Source organism: Lissotriton vulgaris, chromosome 3_1, assembly GCF_964263255.1.
Source record: "Lissotriton vulgaris chromosome 3_1, aLisVul1.2, whole genome shotgun sequence".
NCBI lineage: Eukaryota > Metazoa > Chordata > Amphibia > Caudata > Salamandridae > Lissotriton > Lissotriton vulgaris.
The window spans coordinates 1949465348-1949483669 of record NC_141689.1 but is presented as its reverse complement, the minus strand read 5'-3'; the positions used below and the strand labels follow the sequence as shown (position 1 = coordinate 1949483669).

General features: G+C 38.4%; 1 protein-coding gene across 1 annotated transcript in view; it reads right to left on the bottom strand.

Moving 5' to 3' along the window:
- Positions 1-18322, bottom strand: part of GALNTL6 (polypeptide N-acetylgalactosaminyltransferase like 6) — a 2516565-nt gene that overhangs the window by 528629 nt on the left and 1969614 nt on the right. The gene's annotated exons all lie outside the window — the stretch shown is intronic.

Genomic DNA, 18322 nt, shown 5'->3' with positions numbered 1-18322 from the left:
ATAATTTTTATATTTATTACATTAAGTATGAAAATATAAAAATATTTAATGTAATATTTATTAAAATTATTATATAACTAAATATGTAATATTGTATTTGTTTTTCAGATTTAATTGTTTACAATATGACTAATATGTGAAAATTGTTATTAATAAAACGTATTTATTAATAATAATAATCATACATAAGAATATTGTAATGTTAAAACAATCATTGATGATGATGTACATGTTCTAATTAGGATATTTATATTTTATTATACATTTAAAAGTGTTCATATGTTAATATTATCATCAGTATATCACAATATGTATTAAAAATGTGTGACTTATGTTTTTCATTACACATGTTTGATGTTTTATTAAGAAACAATAATTGTATTATGTATGTATAATATCATACATTGCATTATGTGAACTAACAATTTTTTCTCTACAAATTAAAATTACTTGTCAAGAAAATTACTCAAAAATGTGATGATTCAAAGAACATTATCCTCCTTTTTTGTTTATATGTATACCAAACATAGCTTGATAAAATGTATATGTGATCGTATATTTCAAGTGTTGAATAAAAAAATTTACAGAAAAGAAAACTGGTGTCATTATTTTGTATTACCTATGACAAAATCATTATTATGTATTTTAGCAAATGTATTATAACTGTAATGTTCTATCTATTTCTATATACCACATGTAAATAAATAACATACTATACACTGAAGTTATAACAATTATTAATCATACACCCATATACATATAATATCAATATTTGAAAGACACATAATTAAATTTTTTAATATTCCGACTCCAATAACCATTTACTTTAGGTAATTGCTTCTCAAAAACCATGATTAATTTACTATTAGAACTGCATTCACCATTTAATTAGAGTAAGTGCAGGACACAGAACATATTAAATGTACTCTTCCAACTCCAATTAACAATTAATTTAAGTAACCGCAGGACATTAAATAATAATAAATTATTATAGTAAATCAAATGTAAAAAAATGAATAATGTAATATAATGAAATTTAAATTAATGTAATAAATTTAATTTAAATAGAATCTTAATTTATGTTTTCCCTGAACACCTATAACTAAAAACTGACCCTGAAACCTAAAAATACCCCTTGACCCACAAACTAAAAACTGACCCTGAAACCTAAAAATACCCCTTCACCCACAAACTAAAAACTGACCCAGAAACCTAAAAATACCCCTTTACCCACAAACTGAAAACTGACTCTGAAACCTCACAAAACCCCTTTACCCACAAACTAAAAACTGACCCTGAAACCTTACAAAACACCTTTACCCACAAACTAAAAACTGACCCAGAAACCTTACAAAACCCCTTCACCCACCAACTAAAAACTGACCCTGAAACCTAAAAATACCCCTTTACCCACAAACTAAAAGCTGACCCAGAAATCTTACAAAACTCTTCACCCACAAACTAAAAACTGACCCTGAAACCTACAAATATCCCTTTACCCACAAACTAAAAACTGACCCTGAAACCTAAAAATACCCCTTTACCCACAAACTAAAAACTGACCCAGAAACTTAAAAATACCCCTTTACCCACAAACTAAAAACTGACCCAGAAACATAAAAATACCCCTTTACCCACAAACTAAAAACTGACCCTGAAAGCTTACAAAACACCTTTACCCACAAACTAAAAACTGACCCTGAAACATTACAAAACACCTTCACCCACAAACTAAAACTGACCCTGAAACCTAAAAATACCCCTTTACCCACAAACTAAAAACTGAGCCTTAAACCTTACAAAACTCCTTCACCCACAAACTAAAAACTGACCCTGAACACTTAAAATACCCCTTCGCACATACACAAAAAAACCCTAAAAGCACAAAAAGTAACTTTGACAAAACTACCCACCCTGATCCACTATAAGCTCGACATCCCACTCCTAAAAATATGAAACATTTATTTATTAAATATCTACGAACTTGTATATTTTTAATACTTTTTACTACATACACAAAAGACCTCAATTTAGAACACAAACATAATAGTGTTCATAATTTCGTATTTAAAGCATATGTTTATAAAATTTCGAAGAGAAACAAAAATTAAATAAAATGCGAAATTGTTAAATCTATAATTAGAGTATACTTTGTTTATACACTACCCACCCTTATCCCCTTGAAACTATACATCCCACTCATAAAATAATTAGACAAATATTTTTAGAAAATATCTATAAATATTATAATTACAAATCTATTTTAGTACATACACAACAGCAAACTAAAAAAATAAGTACTAAATTCGATAACAATCGATAGCATTTCGCATAATTCACAATATTTGTAATTTTAGAAATTTCGCAAATTTATATGAAATTGCGAATTTTCTTTTATATAATTACCCTATATATTTTTTAAAAACTACCCACCCTTATCCCCTATAAACTCTACATCCCGCTCCTAAATTTATAGTACAAATATTATAAAAATATAATGTAATATTTTATTATTTATAAAACTTTTTTGTACATACACAAAAATTATTCATAATGTTTTATATACTACCTTAATTTCGATCAAATTTCGACAACTACAAATATTGTTAAAAATTTTCGAAATTTTGAAATTTAAAGGAAATGCGAAATTTTAAATTGTACAATTTCGATATACTTTTTTAAAACACTACCCACCCTTATCCCCTATAAACTCTACATCCCGCTCCTAACATTAATATACAATTATTTAGTAAAAAATTAAAAATTTAGATATATTTACACAATTTATTAATATATATCCAAAAGCAAAGTACAAATAATTTAACAATACTCAATAAATTTATATAAAATTTCGCAATTTTAAATAATTTGCATTAAATTTCGCAAATTTATTTTTTTACTTCAAATGCGAAATTTATTATTCCATATTTACAATATACTTTTTTAATACACTACCCACCCTTATCCCCTATAAACTCTACATCCCGCTCCTACACTTCTAACTAATAATAATAAAATTATATGTAAAAATTACCTTATATATAAACAACATTTAACTATATCATTACTTAACATACTTTAAAACATCACTTTTACATATCGATATTTTTGACATTCGATATTTTCAGCATCGATATTACTGATTTCGACATTAATGTCTTCGATTTTTTTGACACACACATAAATCGATATTTTCTACGACGATATTTTGGTTTCCGATATTTCTTACCATCGATATTTTGGACTCGATAATATGGTACATCGACATTAACAACTCGATATTTTGACTGTCTACCTTACTCTGCATCTAGCTGCTCAGCCAGTGTGAGTGTTCCGGTTAGAATGTTAGTGTGAGTGGAATGCTTGGGTGCATGAGTGTTGTCAGTTGAGGATGGGCCGAGCAGCTAGGTGGCTGTTCCTTGTGGGGCTTGATGTAACTTCATCAAGAACTTAATAAACTTCATCTACATTTACCTGGCCACGTCTACAGCGTTTACTTATGACACCTGAACATGTGGGTCCAGCCCACCACATTTACGGCGTCACAAACAGGAGGAGTGGGTTTTAGTCCCATTTCCTTTTCAGATATCTTATGCCTACCTGGGGATGGGAGTGGGTTTTTAGACCCATGACCCCATTTCACATATATGTTATCCCTTCCTAGGGATGGGAGTGGGTTCTTAGTCCCATCACCCCACGTTCACAGTTATTTATATTTAGGAGTGGGTTTTAGTCCCATTTCCTCTTACTACAAATATGTTATTCCTGTCTTTGGATGGAAGTGGGTTTTATGTCCCTTGGCCCCATTTGACAGATATTTTATCCCTGTCTAGGGATGGGAGTGGGTTTTTAGTCCCATGACCCCATGTTACAGATATTTTATCCCTGCCTAGGGATGGGAGTGGGTTTTTAGTCCCATCGCCCCACGTTCATTTTGTATGGGTATTAGCCCCTTTTTCTGTTTAAAGGGGGTGTCAGTCCCACCTATGTTGTGTTTGTTGTTGGTTGCCAGTCCCTTCACTTCAATGGACCTTGTCATGTATGTGGCATTCATCGTTTGATGCCATACTGTGTTGCATTGTGTTTTTAATGCCTCACAAGTCCTTGGGTTTTAGTCCCATGTGACGCATTTTGTACATTTGGGTGTCAGTCCCAAAGAATTTTTCTCTTGGGTTTTGTTCCATAGTGTCCCTCACATGATGGGTGGCATATTGGGTTTTTCGCCACAGTCTTCTCACCTGAGAAATAGTTCCTTGGGTGTCGTTCCACCCATTGTAGTTTAGTCTGGGGTTATGTTGTCCCTCACTTCTGTCATGTTTGTCTTTCTCACTTGTAGTATGTGAGCTCTCCATTCACTACTTACTTATTTTATTTGTTCATTATTAAAGGAGGAGGATAGTGTTCCTTCTTTCTTGTCTTGGTTGTCTGTTTTCCCTCTCGTGATATGTTGTCACCCTCATCCCTGGGTTTACAGATTTCTTTTTACGATTGTATATTTTTACTTTGTATAGTTTTTGTCTGCATTGGTATTTTTTCCTTTTGTTTTTCATTTTGAGAGGAAGAGGATAATGTAGTATCCTCAGGTTGTACATATGTTCCTTTACTCCTCTGCATCTAGCTGCTCAGCCAGTGTGAGTGTTACGGTTAGAATGTTAGTGTGATTGGAATGCTTGGGTACATGAGTGTTGTCAGTTGAGGATGGGCTGAGCAGCTAGGAGGCTGTTCCTGGTGGGGCTTGATGTAACTTCATCTAGAACTTAAAAAACTTCATCTACATTTACCTGGCCACGTCTACAGTGACTACTTATGACACCTGAACATGTGGGATCAGCCCACCACATATTGTTGACTATAATGCACTTGCAATACATGTGACGTGATACCTGACACCTTTTTGGTTGAGTATCCTGACTGTCAAAATGGAAATAAAGACCTTTGTTTTGATTGTGGTTAGCAGATATGCGTATTTTCTGTTGGGAGCGCTGTATTGTTTCATGATATTTTTTGCTCAGTTTTTGAGCATTTTCAAGTTTTAGCTTATTTTATTAGTGACATATCCGTTAATGTGAACATACAGTAGGGTGTGCATCATATTTGTCATTTAGTAATTAGTTATAAGGTACGTACATGTTTTATATATGTTTATGAATAAGGTTTGATCTCTGCTTCGCGATGCCTTGCATCTATGTATTCTTTATATGCTTTCAGTACTTTTTTTTTAACAAGGCATGCATCTTCTGTTACTTTGATGTATCTTGTGAAAATATTGTGCCAGAAACTCTATGTGATTTGTCTTGGTGTGCGAGGATATCTGTATAGCACTTGTATAAATGGTATGCAGGAAGGTGTGCATGCAGCAAACTTGTCCCCAAATTCTAATCAATGGGCATGATTCCAAGTTTGTTAGGTTTATGATACTACTTATTGCACCCAGATTTATCTGTTGCATAAGGGTTCAGAATTATTCGGGTGCAATAAATGGATCTATTTCAAATTGTAGGAAGTTATAAAGCACCCGGAGGTTACAGAGTGTGTTATAGACCATTCAATTTGGAATTCTAACCTCTGAGGAAAGAGGGGTTTGTGCAGGGGTCAAAAACCTCCCACAAACTCAGAATCAGGGGTAAAATGTTCTTAGATGCTTGTTGTTTCAGTAAGGTGTAAAGTTTGTCTCATGATCCTTTCAGCACCCTTACCTTTATTTTAATATAGCCCTTGATTTTGCTGTGGGAGTCTAAAAAGCACTCTAATTAAAACATGTTTTTATTATAAGAACTAACGGTACACATTTTCACACAACAGAAGGATGAAAGTGTGAGTCAGGCTGACGGCATTTGGACATGTGACAAGCACGCTTTACAGCAGAGGCAGTAATCAATGAGTTATACATATATCATGTGTGCTACCACATACTTCTATACCCGAGTGTGACTTTTCAAAATTCAAAATGTTAAATTCTGATTACAGGATTCCACCGAGCTTAAGAACTTGAGTAAGTGTTGAGGGCAGACAACTTATTTTTAGCTCTGCAAGTTCAAAAGATTCAAGCAAGCCATTTATACGGAAACTGCATCAGAATTTCACAATTTCTGAACTACACTGAGATATCTTTTCCATGCCTGCTCAAGAAAATACACCAACCAAACACTTACATAAACAGAAGAATTATTATAAATAAAAATAGAGAGCTGGTTGTTTGTGAACACATCCTTAAAATGAACTATTTGATTTGCAGAACACTGGAATCAAAAGCAAGAGTCTGAAAGTTTATCAGGTCATAGTGACAATGTTTTAGTTTGTAGCCCCAGTGCTTAAAATGTGGCAGTAGACAGAGCACTTCCATCAAACATGAGAGGAGTGTTTAATAGCAAGGAATCTAGCAGGGGCGCAACTTGACCCAAACTTTTGGTAGCTGGGGTTGGTAGTACTAAACAGTGTTTGTGAGGCTACCATTTCGCACACTGGGAACCAAGAAAGCATTAAAATACATGTTTCAAAGGCCAATAGGTTTGATTTTAATGCCCTAAGCTCACAGAAAAGACATATGTCCATGCCTGTTCTTTCCTTCAGTAGCACATTAATGCAGATCCATGAGACACCGAGCACCTCTGGAGTTCAGAGAGTGTGCACCAGACCTGCGAGCATCAAATGTCTCCATGATGGTTGGTACCAAGCGAGTCCTATGCATGTCAGAAATGAAAGCACTGAAGGGTCACTGGAAAAGCGTATTTTCTGATTAAAAGTAGCATGAACTGCAAAATGATGACAGGCTTGCAGGTAACATGTGTGTGGAGCAGATGTGTGTGGAGCAAATCTCCCAATGTGCCCATAAAGTGCAACCACAGACATTGAGAAGTAGACTTGAGGTGAGAAGAATAAACCGGGAAAAAGAAAATCATGGAGAGCTTCTACCTGACTGACAAAATAAGAGGGCACACCAGAAGATCAAAAGGAAGGATTATCCCCAGAGAATAATAAGCTGAGTACCTGTTCACAATTTAAAAGCATGTGTGTGTTTTTATTTCTATACCATTGACCTAACCCCAGAGCCACAGTGCATTCCCATTAGGGAGGTGATGGGAAATGATGCAAGATTGTATTCATCAAGTGATGGCTTATATCTTTTAGTTACACGAACACTCACACTAGTATTTCACATATTTACTTTTAGGTACATTATGATTAAGTGATTTCCCAGAGCTGCACAATTTTCAGTCAATGCCAAGCTGGATTCAAATCAGGCCCTCAGATCAACAGATTAGGCATTAGACCACAATTCCTTCCTTAGTTTATGACTCAAACTTTCAAGAAAGCTCCAAACATCCAATTTCACCACTCCTTGTGCACACTCATGATCTATTGATGTTTTAACTTAGCCATTTGGCCATATTCCTCATGGTGTCTAGTGAGTGGACCAAATGCAAATTATGTTGGAATTAATGAGATATACATGGTTACCATCTTAATGATTTGTCTCTTGTTTAAGGTTGAGGTTTATCTACCTGCACACTTACACAATGGTTTAAAGTTGAGTACACACAGAGCATGCATAATGAGTTACTGCATACGCTTACTGATTGCAAAGTTGAAGTGGTGACTACTGACATTATTATGCATGATTTAAATGTTATCAGTAATGAACAGATAGCAAGTGGTTTAAAGAATAAATCTAAGTGGACACCTACCCTATACACTGGCAACAACATTGACATTTTCCACAAACTTGTACTCACTGACTTAGATAAATATGACGCCAAAAAACACAGACAATAAATAGTAAATGACAACCTTACATGGGGGGAGAGACTCTCACTTAAGGAATTTCGAAACGACGAAAAAGTAACCATCAAGGGGGCGGAGAAGGAGGATAATGTTATTATTATGACCAGCACAGACTATGAGAACTAGATACTCTCACAATTAGGGGACTTGGAGTGCTATGAACCCCTCCCCACCAATCCAATTTGGAAACTGAGTGACCATATCAATAGGCCCCTCAAACAATGGCATGGAATGGGCCTGCTAGATGAAGAGGAATACAGTTATCTGAGGGTTGACAGGCCTAAATACTCTTGGATCCCTACTCTGCCAAAGGTTCACAAAGACCTACCATTCCCACCGGGCAGGTCCATAATATCGGGTAGCTAAGGATCGACTGAGATATTGTCCCAATATGTGGACATTTTAATGAAACCATTAGTGTACAACTTACCATCATGTATATGTGATACGAAACACATATTGGGTCTCCTCTCAGACATTTTTTGGGACAAAGACATGACATTAGTGACCTTGAACATGACCTCCCTTTATACTAGCATCAGAAGGGAATGTGGACTGACCGCTATCAGAAAGACACTAAGCACACAGTCGGCAAGCACTTAGGAACACACAGAGATGCTTATCTCAATGATAGAACTGATTCTTGACAATAACGTTTTTTTGTTTAAAGACAGATGGTACATACAAAAAAAAGGTGTGGCCATGGGTTCCAGATTCTCTCCCTCGTACACCAACCTTTTCATGGGTTGGCTCGAGGAGAAGTGGATCTGGGGCCTAGATGGCTCTAGGTGGTCAGACGCCATCTTATTCTGGGGCAGATACATCGACGACTGCCTGATGGTCTGGACAGGAGACACTGCAAACCTAATAGATTTCGTCAATCACCTCAACAGTAATACCGCTAACATCAGGTTTACATATGAATACAGCAAAGAGAAGATTACCTTTCTTGACATAGAATTATATGTCAAAGATGACCAAATCCACAGCTAACTTTATCATAAGAGTATGGCAAGTAATGCTATTTTGCACTCCTCAAGCGCCCCCACCCCAAACACCAAATAAACCAAATCCCTTTTGGAGAATACGTACGAGCAAGACGTAATTGCAGCTCTGAACCTGATTTCAGAGCATGTACGGACTCAATGACACAACGTTTTAAACAATGGGGTTATGACAATATTACTCTAGACAAAGCACTGAGAAGAATAGAAAATACTGTCAGGAAAGACACTTTGAGAGAGAACACTAGAAAAAAGAAAACGGACACAAAGATCAGAATGATTACAAATTACAATGACCTCTCAAGTGTCCTCATGAAAAGCATGAACAGACATTGGTGCATATTGCAAGAGGACAGTACACTGACTGATGCTATCAGCAACAGACCAGAGATAACATAAAGGAGAGGAATGTGCTTAAGAAACATCCTAAGTCCAAGCTACCCTACACATAAAACCAAAACCAATTGGCTGACAAATCGCTCAATTGGATTTTTTGGAAGTGGTTGCTGCAGAGTGTGCAAATGGGTCCAGAACAAGAAATTAGATTTCAAAGGCCCGGATGGGAAACGATACATGATAAAAACGAATATAAATTGCAGCACAAACTTTGTAGTTTATATAATAGTATGCATATACCACAAGATATACGTGGGAAGTACTATAAGACCACTACGAGACAGAATTGGGGAACACATGAGGGCGGTTAAACAAGGAGACCACAGATACCCCATTTCTACATACATTGCGGATTGTCACGCACAAGGGCAACACAAAGATTTTTCTTTCTTTGGGATAGAACATACATCTAGACACCCAAGGGGTGGCAACAGGGAATTGCAATTACGTAGGGCAGAAGCATCTTGGATACTGAAATTATGAGCGACTGAGACAGGGTTGAACATTGACCATGAGATGCATTATTTCCTAGGTAGATGAGCGTACCTCTGATTGTTCACCCGAAACTCTTATGCTGCATCTGCACAAAATGAAATTGCGTGTAAACTGATGTTACATTAAAATAAGAACATGTGTAGTTGAATGTGGATTGCAAACATGCTCTTGTGATAAAAATGTCACCAACACTGAATAGTCACTGACAACCTACACATAGTGGACAGAGCATATACATAATGGTGACTGAATAAACATTGCATGTCACAATACTGAACAGATAATGTAAGGCATTTCTGAAGTGTATAGAATGATGGCTATGTTTAACCTAGGGTAAATTTGTACACTATAGATATTTAATGGACAGATTTTGTCTTTAGAACTACTTCTAACACAGCATCGCAAGTTACTTTGGGACAGGATTCTTTAAGACACTAATCATAAATATGGGGTGTCTGCAGATATTAGGCATCAACTGCTTACCAATAACACTGGGCGGTAAGAACACTATAATATTCTTATTTTGGTGAAAATTCAAATTTTACAATACAATTAATTTTGCACCACTCATAGAATCTCTGTGGAAGCAACATAATTCTTAAAGATTTATTCAAGAAACGAGAATACCTGTTTCTATTTTCTTTAACTAAAAGATTCTTTACTACGGGACCTTCCCAAGATGGTGCCCGCAATAGGTTAAACACGTGACCACACGTCTACGTGATCACTTGACTCAGAAATATTTCTTCCGACACATGTGGGAATACCAGGACTCGCACTCAAGTTTGCGGCGTGTGGAATGAGGATGCGAAGTAGGCGCCTGCTTTTAACCGAAGATTTAAGGATTAGTGCATTTCTCAGGGACACGACTTAGCACTCATCAAGCGAGTACTCCCGAGATAGACTATACTTAAAAAATAACGAGACTGGCATTCTGTGAGCTTAATGCATGCCTCACGAGATATATAGCCTTTGGAACACAACTACTATGACATTGGAAGCTTAATGTTACGGAGCCGTTCTCTACATGCCAGCGAATACCATGATTTTCTTAAAAGATAGAAAATATCAATTCTTCCTATTAAACATAACTTAAAACTGCGAATTAAATGTACTTTGTGAGTAGCAGCTTGACTGAGTCTGGGCAATCTGATTTATTGTTGCTCCTAGATTCTGGATACCGACTAGTGGCCGAACTTTATATTGGCCTTACTGATTTGAATTTGGAAGCTGATCACACGCCACAGGACCATGTGGCCTGGAATTATCGCCATATGAAAGGTATTTGATAATATGAATATAATGACTGTAATTTGAAGCTTATGGTGGTATTAATTGGTACTTATAGATATACAATCATATTTGTATTCACAGAACTGTATACTGAGAATACGTACAGGTCAGTGTATGGACTCTGTCCAAATCAATTCTGGTGCATGATCAGAATATAGGGTGATTATGAATAGGGAGCTTAAGGTTTTGCTTTACTTTTCGTAGAATGGTTTGTCACTGGGTGACGTACGTTCGTCTCTGGTGACGTGGTAGGTAGGAATTCACAAATAGCTCATTTCCAACACATAATCAACCAAAAACTCACAAGCACCTTTTATTTGGAAATAATATGTAATATGCAATGCAAAATATATGCGTAGCCTTATGAATAATCTGCATGCTGACAGATTGATTCTGTCAACATTTACTTTGTGTTACATGCACGAATCATTGGGTTTTCACCTTTATCTCAGGTACAAGTAGTAAGACTGGGAGAATTCCCTGGGGGCAGATTTGTTAGTTTTGACTTTCAAATACTGCAATGACATTTTATGTAACATGAAAAGCTTACACTGTACATATGTATGTTTTAACCTAGCCGTGAACAAGTCGCAAGTACTAATTTGCAAGAGGCGACGAAACACGTGTTGGCTTGGGAAACAAGAACGCCTAACATCAGGAAGATTGATTAAAAGAAGAGAGATTTGACACAATCGATCCATATTGTTGTGTATTTGTAATAATCTCTGAAAAGACGTTTTTTTATGAAATATTACGTGTGCTAGGGTACAATTGTTTACTGCATAATTTGGTCTAATATAACCATTGAGGGGTTCTGGTGATATCTTTAGTCCTGTAGTTTGTAAATGTCAACAGAATCCCACAATGAAATGACAAGGTACTTGTTATGTATGTTTTGTATTACAAGTTGTTTTATTCAAAGTGCAGGTATCAACTGGGCCATGACGGGAATTAAAATGTTGAGACTTTGATTAATTGTCACAGATACTTTCTTGATAATAGGCAATGGTGAGATCAGTGGATTTACGTGACTCTACAGCTGCAGAATTTACAGCATAATTATGTATTTACTGAATTCGCTACGTAATTGCCAAAATATGCTGATTTTACTAAAATTGTTGTTTCCAGCTCAAACAGATGAAAATAATACCTCCAGACAAGTGGCCCGATTATTTGCATTTTTTCTCACATCATTTCGAATCCCCTGGTCCTCCAAGCTGCATAATCCTAGTAGGCTGGACAATGTGAAACCTGTAACCATGGAATATTTTCCATATTTCAAAATTCCTCAAAAATATTTGGGTTTAACACCACTGCTTTTCGTGTTATAAAAGCACCAAAACGTATAATAGATGCATTTCTACTCAAAGATGTAATGACGTCTCAATAATCGTCATTGTTCTTATCCATGTGGAGCAGCGATTGTGATGGGGATGTGTATCTTTCTCAATGTGGTATTTTCTGTCATCTAAGGTAGTGTTCAAACAGTTGATTAACCTTTTTTCAATTTTTGGTCCTGCAATACGTCTTTAAAATGGCTAAACACTGCTGTGAGAGTAATGAGGCTATATTGTAAATTATAACTATACGGCCAGTTCCCAATTTGTTAGTTTTAAATTTATTCAATAAAATACACAACTACACTTAAGCTAAACTTGCACTCAGTCACTGTTTCTGTCTCTCCAATTTAAAGAAGGTTAGACAAAGATGCGCAGATTAAAATGTGTGCATACTGCAACAGAAATTCATCATGGGAAGTAATGCTGGCAGCCATATTAGTGAAGGAGCTCAATCCATGTAAAAATTACATTACTTCTTGTTATGGTGAGAAACGACATTGAAATACACTTCTGCAGGTTTACATTCAGAGAGCCAGAAGGAGACCTGGTAGCAGACCCATGCATATGGGAAAGTGTGTGCATGCCCATAACCTTGCTGCACTACTCTCAAAGAATTCCTGTATCTTGACACAGTGCACAACACCTCCCACCTCACTCGCACTGCAGAGCAAATGTTCCTTCACCTGAACAGATCCCTGGTGCTCTCTCGTAGGAAACTGGAATGCACATCTAGCAGTATATGGGAGTACAAAGAGCTTTTTCAACTTTTTCAACTTTTTCAACATGATTTGAGAGAACCATGATTGGAGCCCTTCCCTTTGTTTGTGATGCCACCAAGGCATATTTTAACAATTAGCACATATGCAATAACAGAGGCTCCTGCAAGAAATCCCTGTTATTGCATTCTTGAAGCTGAGCTGCCCTCACAAGATTTATGCTTTAAACCTCCATTCAGTGGTGGCTGACACAAACAAGAAGTGCTGAGGCAGGTGGAGCGGGTGCGGGGGGAACCCAGGAGCACTGGGGGGTGGTTAATAACAAAAAAATAAGACTTACCTGAAGCTGTAGGCTGCCTCGTGTCTTGATGTTCCTCTGCTTCCTGGACCCAGAAGACACTGGGAATAGCATCAGAGACTCCCTGTGCAATCCATGTGCTGCTCTAATGCTATTACCAAGCATGAGATCAGTGCAGGGATTGGCTTGAGTGAGGTGGTTTAATGCTCCCTCAGGCACAGGGAGTCTGTGCAATACAGCTGGGTTGGAGAAACCTAACTGCTGGCCTAAGATGGCTAGCCAAACAGACATGCACACTTTGAAGTGCACATACCACTCCATACCTCCTCCCTCCCATGGCATCCCCCAACCCCTCCCTACACAGTGGCTCAGCCGGCAGCTGAAAAAGGAAGTTTTAATAAAATATTGTTTTATTTTTCAGCTGCTGGTTCTGAGCCAGTGGGGCGACGCTCCTCTGCCATTGTTGAGGAGCTGCTACTGCCTCCATTCACTAACTTTGGGGTTTGCCTGCTTCAACCATGCCAGGGAAGTGAATATATAAAATGCCAAACTCCTTCAGTATGTGAAGGGTTTACGTTTGATGCTCCATGTGAATCACAATGTAAAAATTGACTAGACCACCTTTAACCATTCTAAAAATATCTGCCAAGTGAATCTGTCACATGTGCAAAAACTTCACTCCAACCCGGTGCTTAATTGGCTGAAAACAAATGTATGCTGGTGACAAAAATGATTCTTTGGAGATTGGTATTGGCACCATCCACAAACAGCACTACCCTGTGACACAGGGAAAGGTAGACTTCTTATGAAGGGAGCAAATGAAATGGGAGAAATATGCTGTAAAGTTTTCTTTAATCAATGTAGTCCCCACCTCCTGCTTCCATACTCTCAAAATGCTCAAGGTAATCTTCAAATGGCTCCCAGTCAGCACATGCAGGATGGTCCTCCAGACCCTCATTACCAGCAAACTTGACTATGGCTATGCACTCTGTCGGAAGCACTGTCGGACTGCTGGAAGACTTCATACCATTAAAAACCCAGTGGCCAGACTCCAGCTTAGGCTTTCCCCAGTGTTCACATGACTCTGCACCGACAAAGACCTCCACAGTCTCCCCTTTCACTGACCCACATGTAACACACTCACCAGACACTTTTGCTCAGCCAGAATCACACAAGTCACACAAATCCCCAACATGCAAAGAACCTGCTTTCTTTCCCCTACCTCGTGCCCAAACTCTGCAACAACCTACTACTAAAAACTGCTACACATTAAGCTGCCTCTTCAATACTTGGGCTGTGCAAGAAACAGAAAATATGGCTCTTCACCTTGACAACTAGCAGCCACAGTCAACATAACCCCTGCTTTCCCAGCACCAGGTTACTATCCAGGGTGAGCTGTGCACTTCACAAATACCCTTAACATATCATAACATACCTCAACAGAACATAACATAATATAACATAGCATAACATAAGGTTTGCCTTAGCATTGTTGTTGTAGTGTAGTTCATACATCTCTCATTATGGTGTTTCCTGCTTCACACTCCATCTCTGTTCTTTTCCATTTCAGTCACACTCTCCTCATTTCTTTCTCACCTATCTGTCCACATTTGCACACATGCTTGATTCTCTTTCACTAGTATCTACCTTGTTCACACCCTCTCTCTCTCTTCAATTACTTCTCTCACTCCCTTTTCTCTCAATGTCATCCTCCCTCCCACATTCTCCTCCTCACTCCCTATCAGGAAGATTAACCTGGGTGAGAGATGTGTAATACTCCCACCGAAAATTAGCTGGTCCTGGTTTCTTGTTTCCCACATAACCTTGGTATTTACATTATAGGAATGAATGCAGAAAGAGCTCAACTGTGACTGTGAACTGGCTCTCCTCGATCTACGTCTGTAGAGGGGCTCACCACTGTCTGCAATAGAGCTAACCTCAATACTTCGAAGAGCTTAGCTCTGTCTGCCCAAGTTTGCAGTACTATGTATGCAGGAACTCAGCACCAGCTCAATAAAACAAATTGAATATGGATGTTCGGTCTCTGCTCTGTCTGTGAATGGGTATCACCACTATGTATGCATGAACTTGGCAGCATCTGTGAAAGAGTTTAGCAAGAGTTTGGACATATAGTGATAATGTCTGCATTTACCCTGTCTTCTTATACCCTCCTATTGTCACACCCTCTTCGGTTCCAGAGTGCGATTGTTGTAAACTTCCTTATGTTCATTACTTCAGAAATGTATGGGGTGGAAAGGGGCAGGTTGAAAACCACGAAAAGGGAGGATGACAAGGAATGGGAGAGAAGGCAGCAACATGTGGTGAGACGGACAAGAGGGACATAGGGCATTATGAACAGTGCTGAGGTCCTGGTGACTAACTTTGGGCAATGCAATAGAGGCTAAACTGGACCATGTCTCTGAAGTAGGTTGTTAACCCACAGGACTACACTTACCAGTTTAGATCCTTTGAAATGTGAATGTGTCTTACATTTGGAGCAGGTACTGTTCTCCCTTTAGTGTAAGGGTTTCTAACCACCAACTGGCACTTGCAGAGATGATAAGGCTGATCAAAGGGTAGAACACACAAGGGCACAGCAAACTGTGGGAAACCATGCTGCCGTGGCAGAAAGCATTTGTGGTTGAAGTGCCAGGTGCTGTCTATACACAGTATCATCCTGATCCACAACTTCAGTCTGTTATATGTCTGTCCACCAAACAAAATAGAGCAAATGGCGCTCAAGGACATTCTGAGAGGTGGACTGTGAGATGTCTGAGGGGCGTAGTTCAACTATGATCCCCTAATACAGGCACAGTCCATTTTATTTAGCAGATAAATAGCACATGCCTCATGCAGCACAGCATATCTTCTAAAATGGGGCTGCAGGGTGCAAAGCAGTGCATCCCTGAAGCCAATAAAAAGCAACAAAGTGCAGCATGGCAGGATCTCTAGTATTACTCCTGCTTCTGTAGGCCTGTGCTTCCAGTCATATCAACAGGGCCACTGGAAATATACGATTATGTAGCAGTGGCAATTTTCTCATAATTATGGTTTAGCCGCAGGTGCCACATAGTCCACCATTTGCTGCAAAATCTCCAGGTTTTAACAAAAGAAATTGTGTTTCTAGCTCAGAGAGGGAAATGTTAGGCAAAATAAAAACATTTCTCCTTTTCAATTCCTGCTTTCAAGTGGCATGTATTTTCTGCACAAAGCCCTCTCTGCTATTGTTGGTAGATAAGGTTTTACATCAAAAACCATGGGATGTGGCATTGGAACGCCTGTGTACAACCCATGGAATACTCCTTTAATGCAGAGTGACACAAACTGACACAAAGCAATGACGTGCACTGTGTTGCTTTACTTTCAGGCAACTTTCCAGTGCAACACAGAATTTGCACTGGGAAGTAAATTAAGAAAAACATTTTGTGCAGGTGTGCATCACCCTTTGTACACAAAACCAGAGCAAATTGATTGTTAATCTGGGTTTAAATGTGAACTTGAATGAGTATAAGTGAGGCAAATTTTGAAATAAATGGGGTAAACTCTTGGACAGTATTACGCCTCACCACTTACAAAGATCACCAGCTGCCACTGACGCCAATACTAACTGACTCGATGTGGCCTAATGGCCTGAGCTGACAACTTTGGAATTGGGGAACAAGGTTTGAATCCCAGCTTCAGCTCAACATCTGTGATCCTAGGCAAATCATGTAATCTCCCCACCTCTAAAACACTTCTGATTTTGTGTAATGTAACCTGGTGCTCATGTAAAGCACCGGGATGCCTTTGGCCCGGGTTTGCGGAATATAATACTGCACAAATTGAAAATGAGAGGTAACCAGGAATATTTGACCCAGAGTATTGAGTCTGCTACCCACAGGCCCTCTTTGCTATCCATCCACCCCACCTCTATTTTCCCAACATTATTTTGCCTATTGTTATGTTTTAGTCGGTTCTTGGCACTATAAGAACCAAAACCAGAAATACCACCCAGGTCCCTTGGTATCTATTGAAAACTCCAGAATGCAGAATGGTTGTTGCATTTAAAAAATAAAGCAAACTCTTTCTTCAATTTTTAGCATTTATTTAGTGCTTATTACCCCTCACAGAAGTAGTAGGCACTACATAAATGCAACTACAAATCAACACGATTTGGGATTTTTGCCTTATTTCCTTGGAAGCACAGGAAGATGACAGAGATTGCCTTTAAAGTGCATATGTGCTCTCACTTACCAGCATTAATGGGCAAGCATTCTCTCTATCTAAAACAAAGGGTGATCAGTAAAGCACACTGCCTTGCACAATCAGAAACCCCACTGTGGGAATTTTGTCCTGATCTTGTGAATTACCTGTGACCCCCATCACCTCTTTTGAGCATACTACAAGCAGTGTGATAAGCTGTCTTTTGGAGAAAAGAAAATGTTTATTCTGATGCACTCTTCACCAGCTGTACTTTGTTGAGGCTTTCTCTGGGACAGAAACCCACAGAGCCTCAGCCGGGGCTACGGAACACACACAGGGGTGAGGGGGCGGGGGGCTGAAGCCCTTTCAGTCTAATGGGCATTGTGTAACTGGATTCTGGACTTAGGGTCATATGTATCAAAATATTTCCCCATAGCCACAGAATAGACAAAACCCTTTGATACATCTGACCCTTAGTCATTGATTCATCAATTGCATCTACACTATCTCCAACATGGAATCCATGAGCTGGCGTCTGTGCCAAAAACGCTGTGGGGAATAATGACGATTATACCCTGGCTTTAATCAATTTGCAACAGTAGTTTATCTGCCCTCCAGCTACCAAGAGAGAATATGAGAGATAATATGCTCCTCCTTCAGTCTCCAGACCCCTCTGTTTCTTCCTTATGAACTCCCTGCCACATTTGTCCACCCACAGCGGATGATCTGCACAGTCATTAGCTTCAGTCGGGTATCTTGCTATCTGCTTTGGTGGGTTGTATGTATTGAACAATGTGTGCATTGCTTTTAATTGCA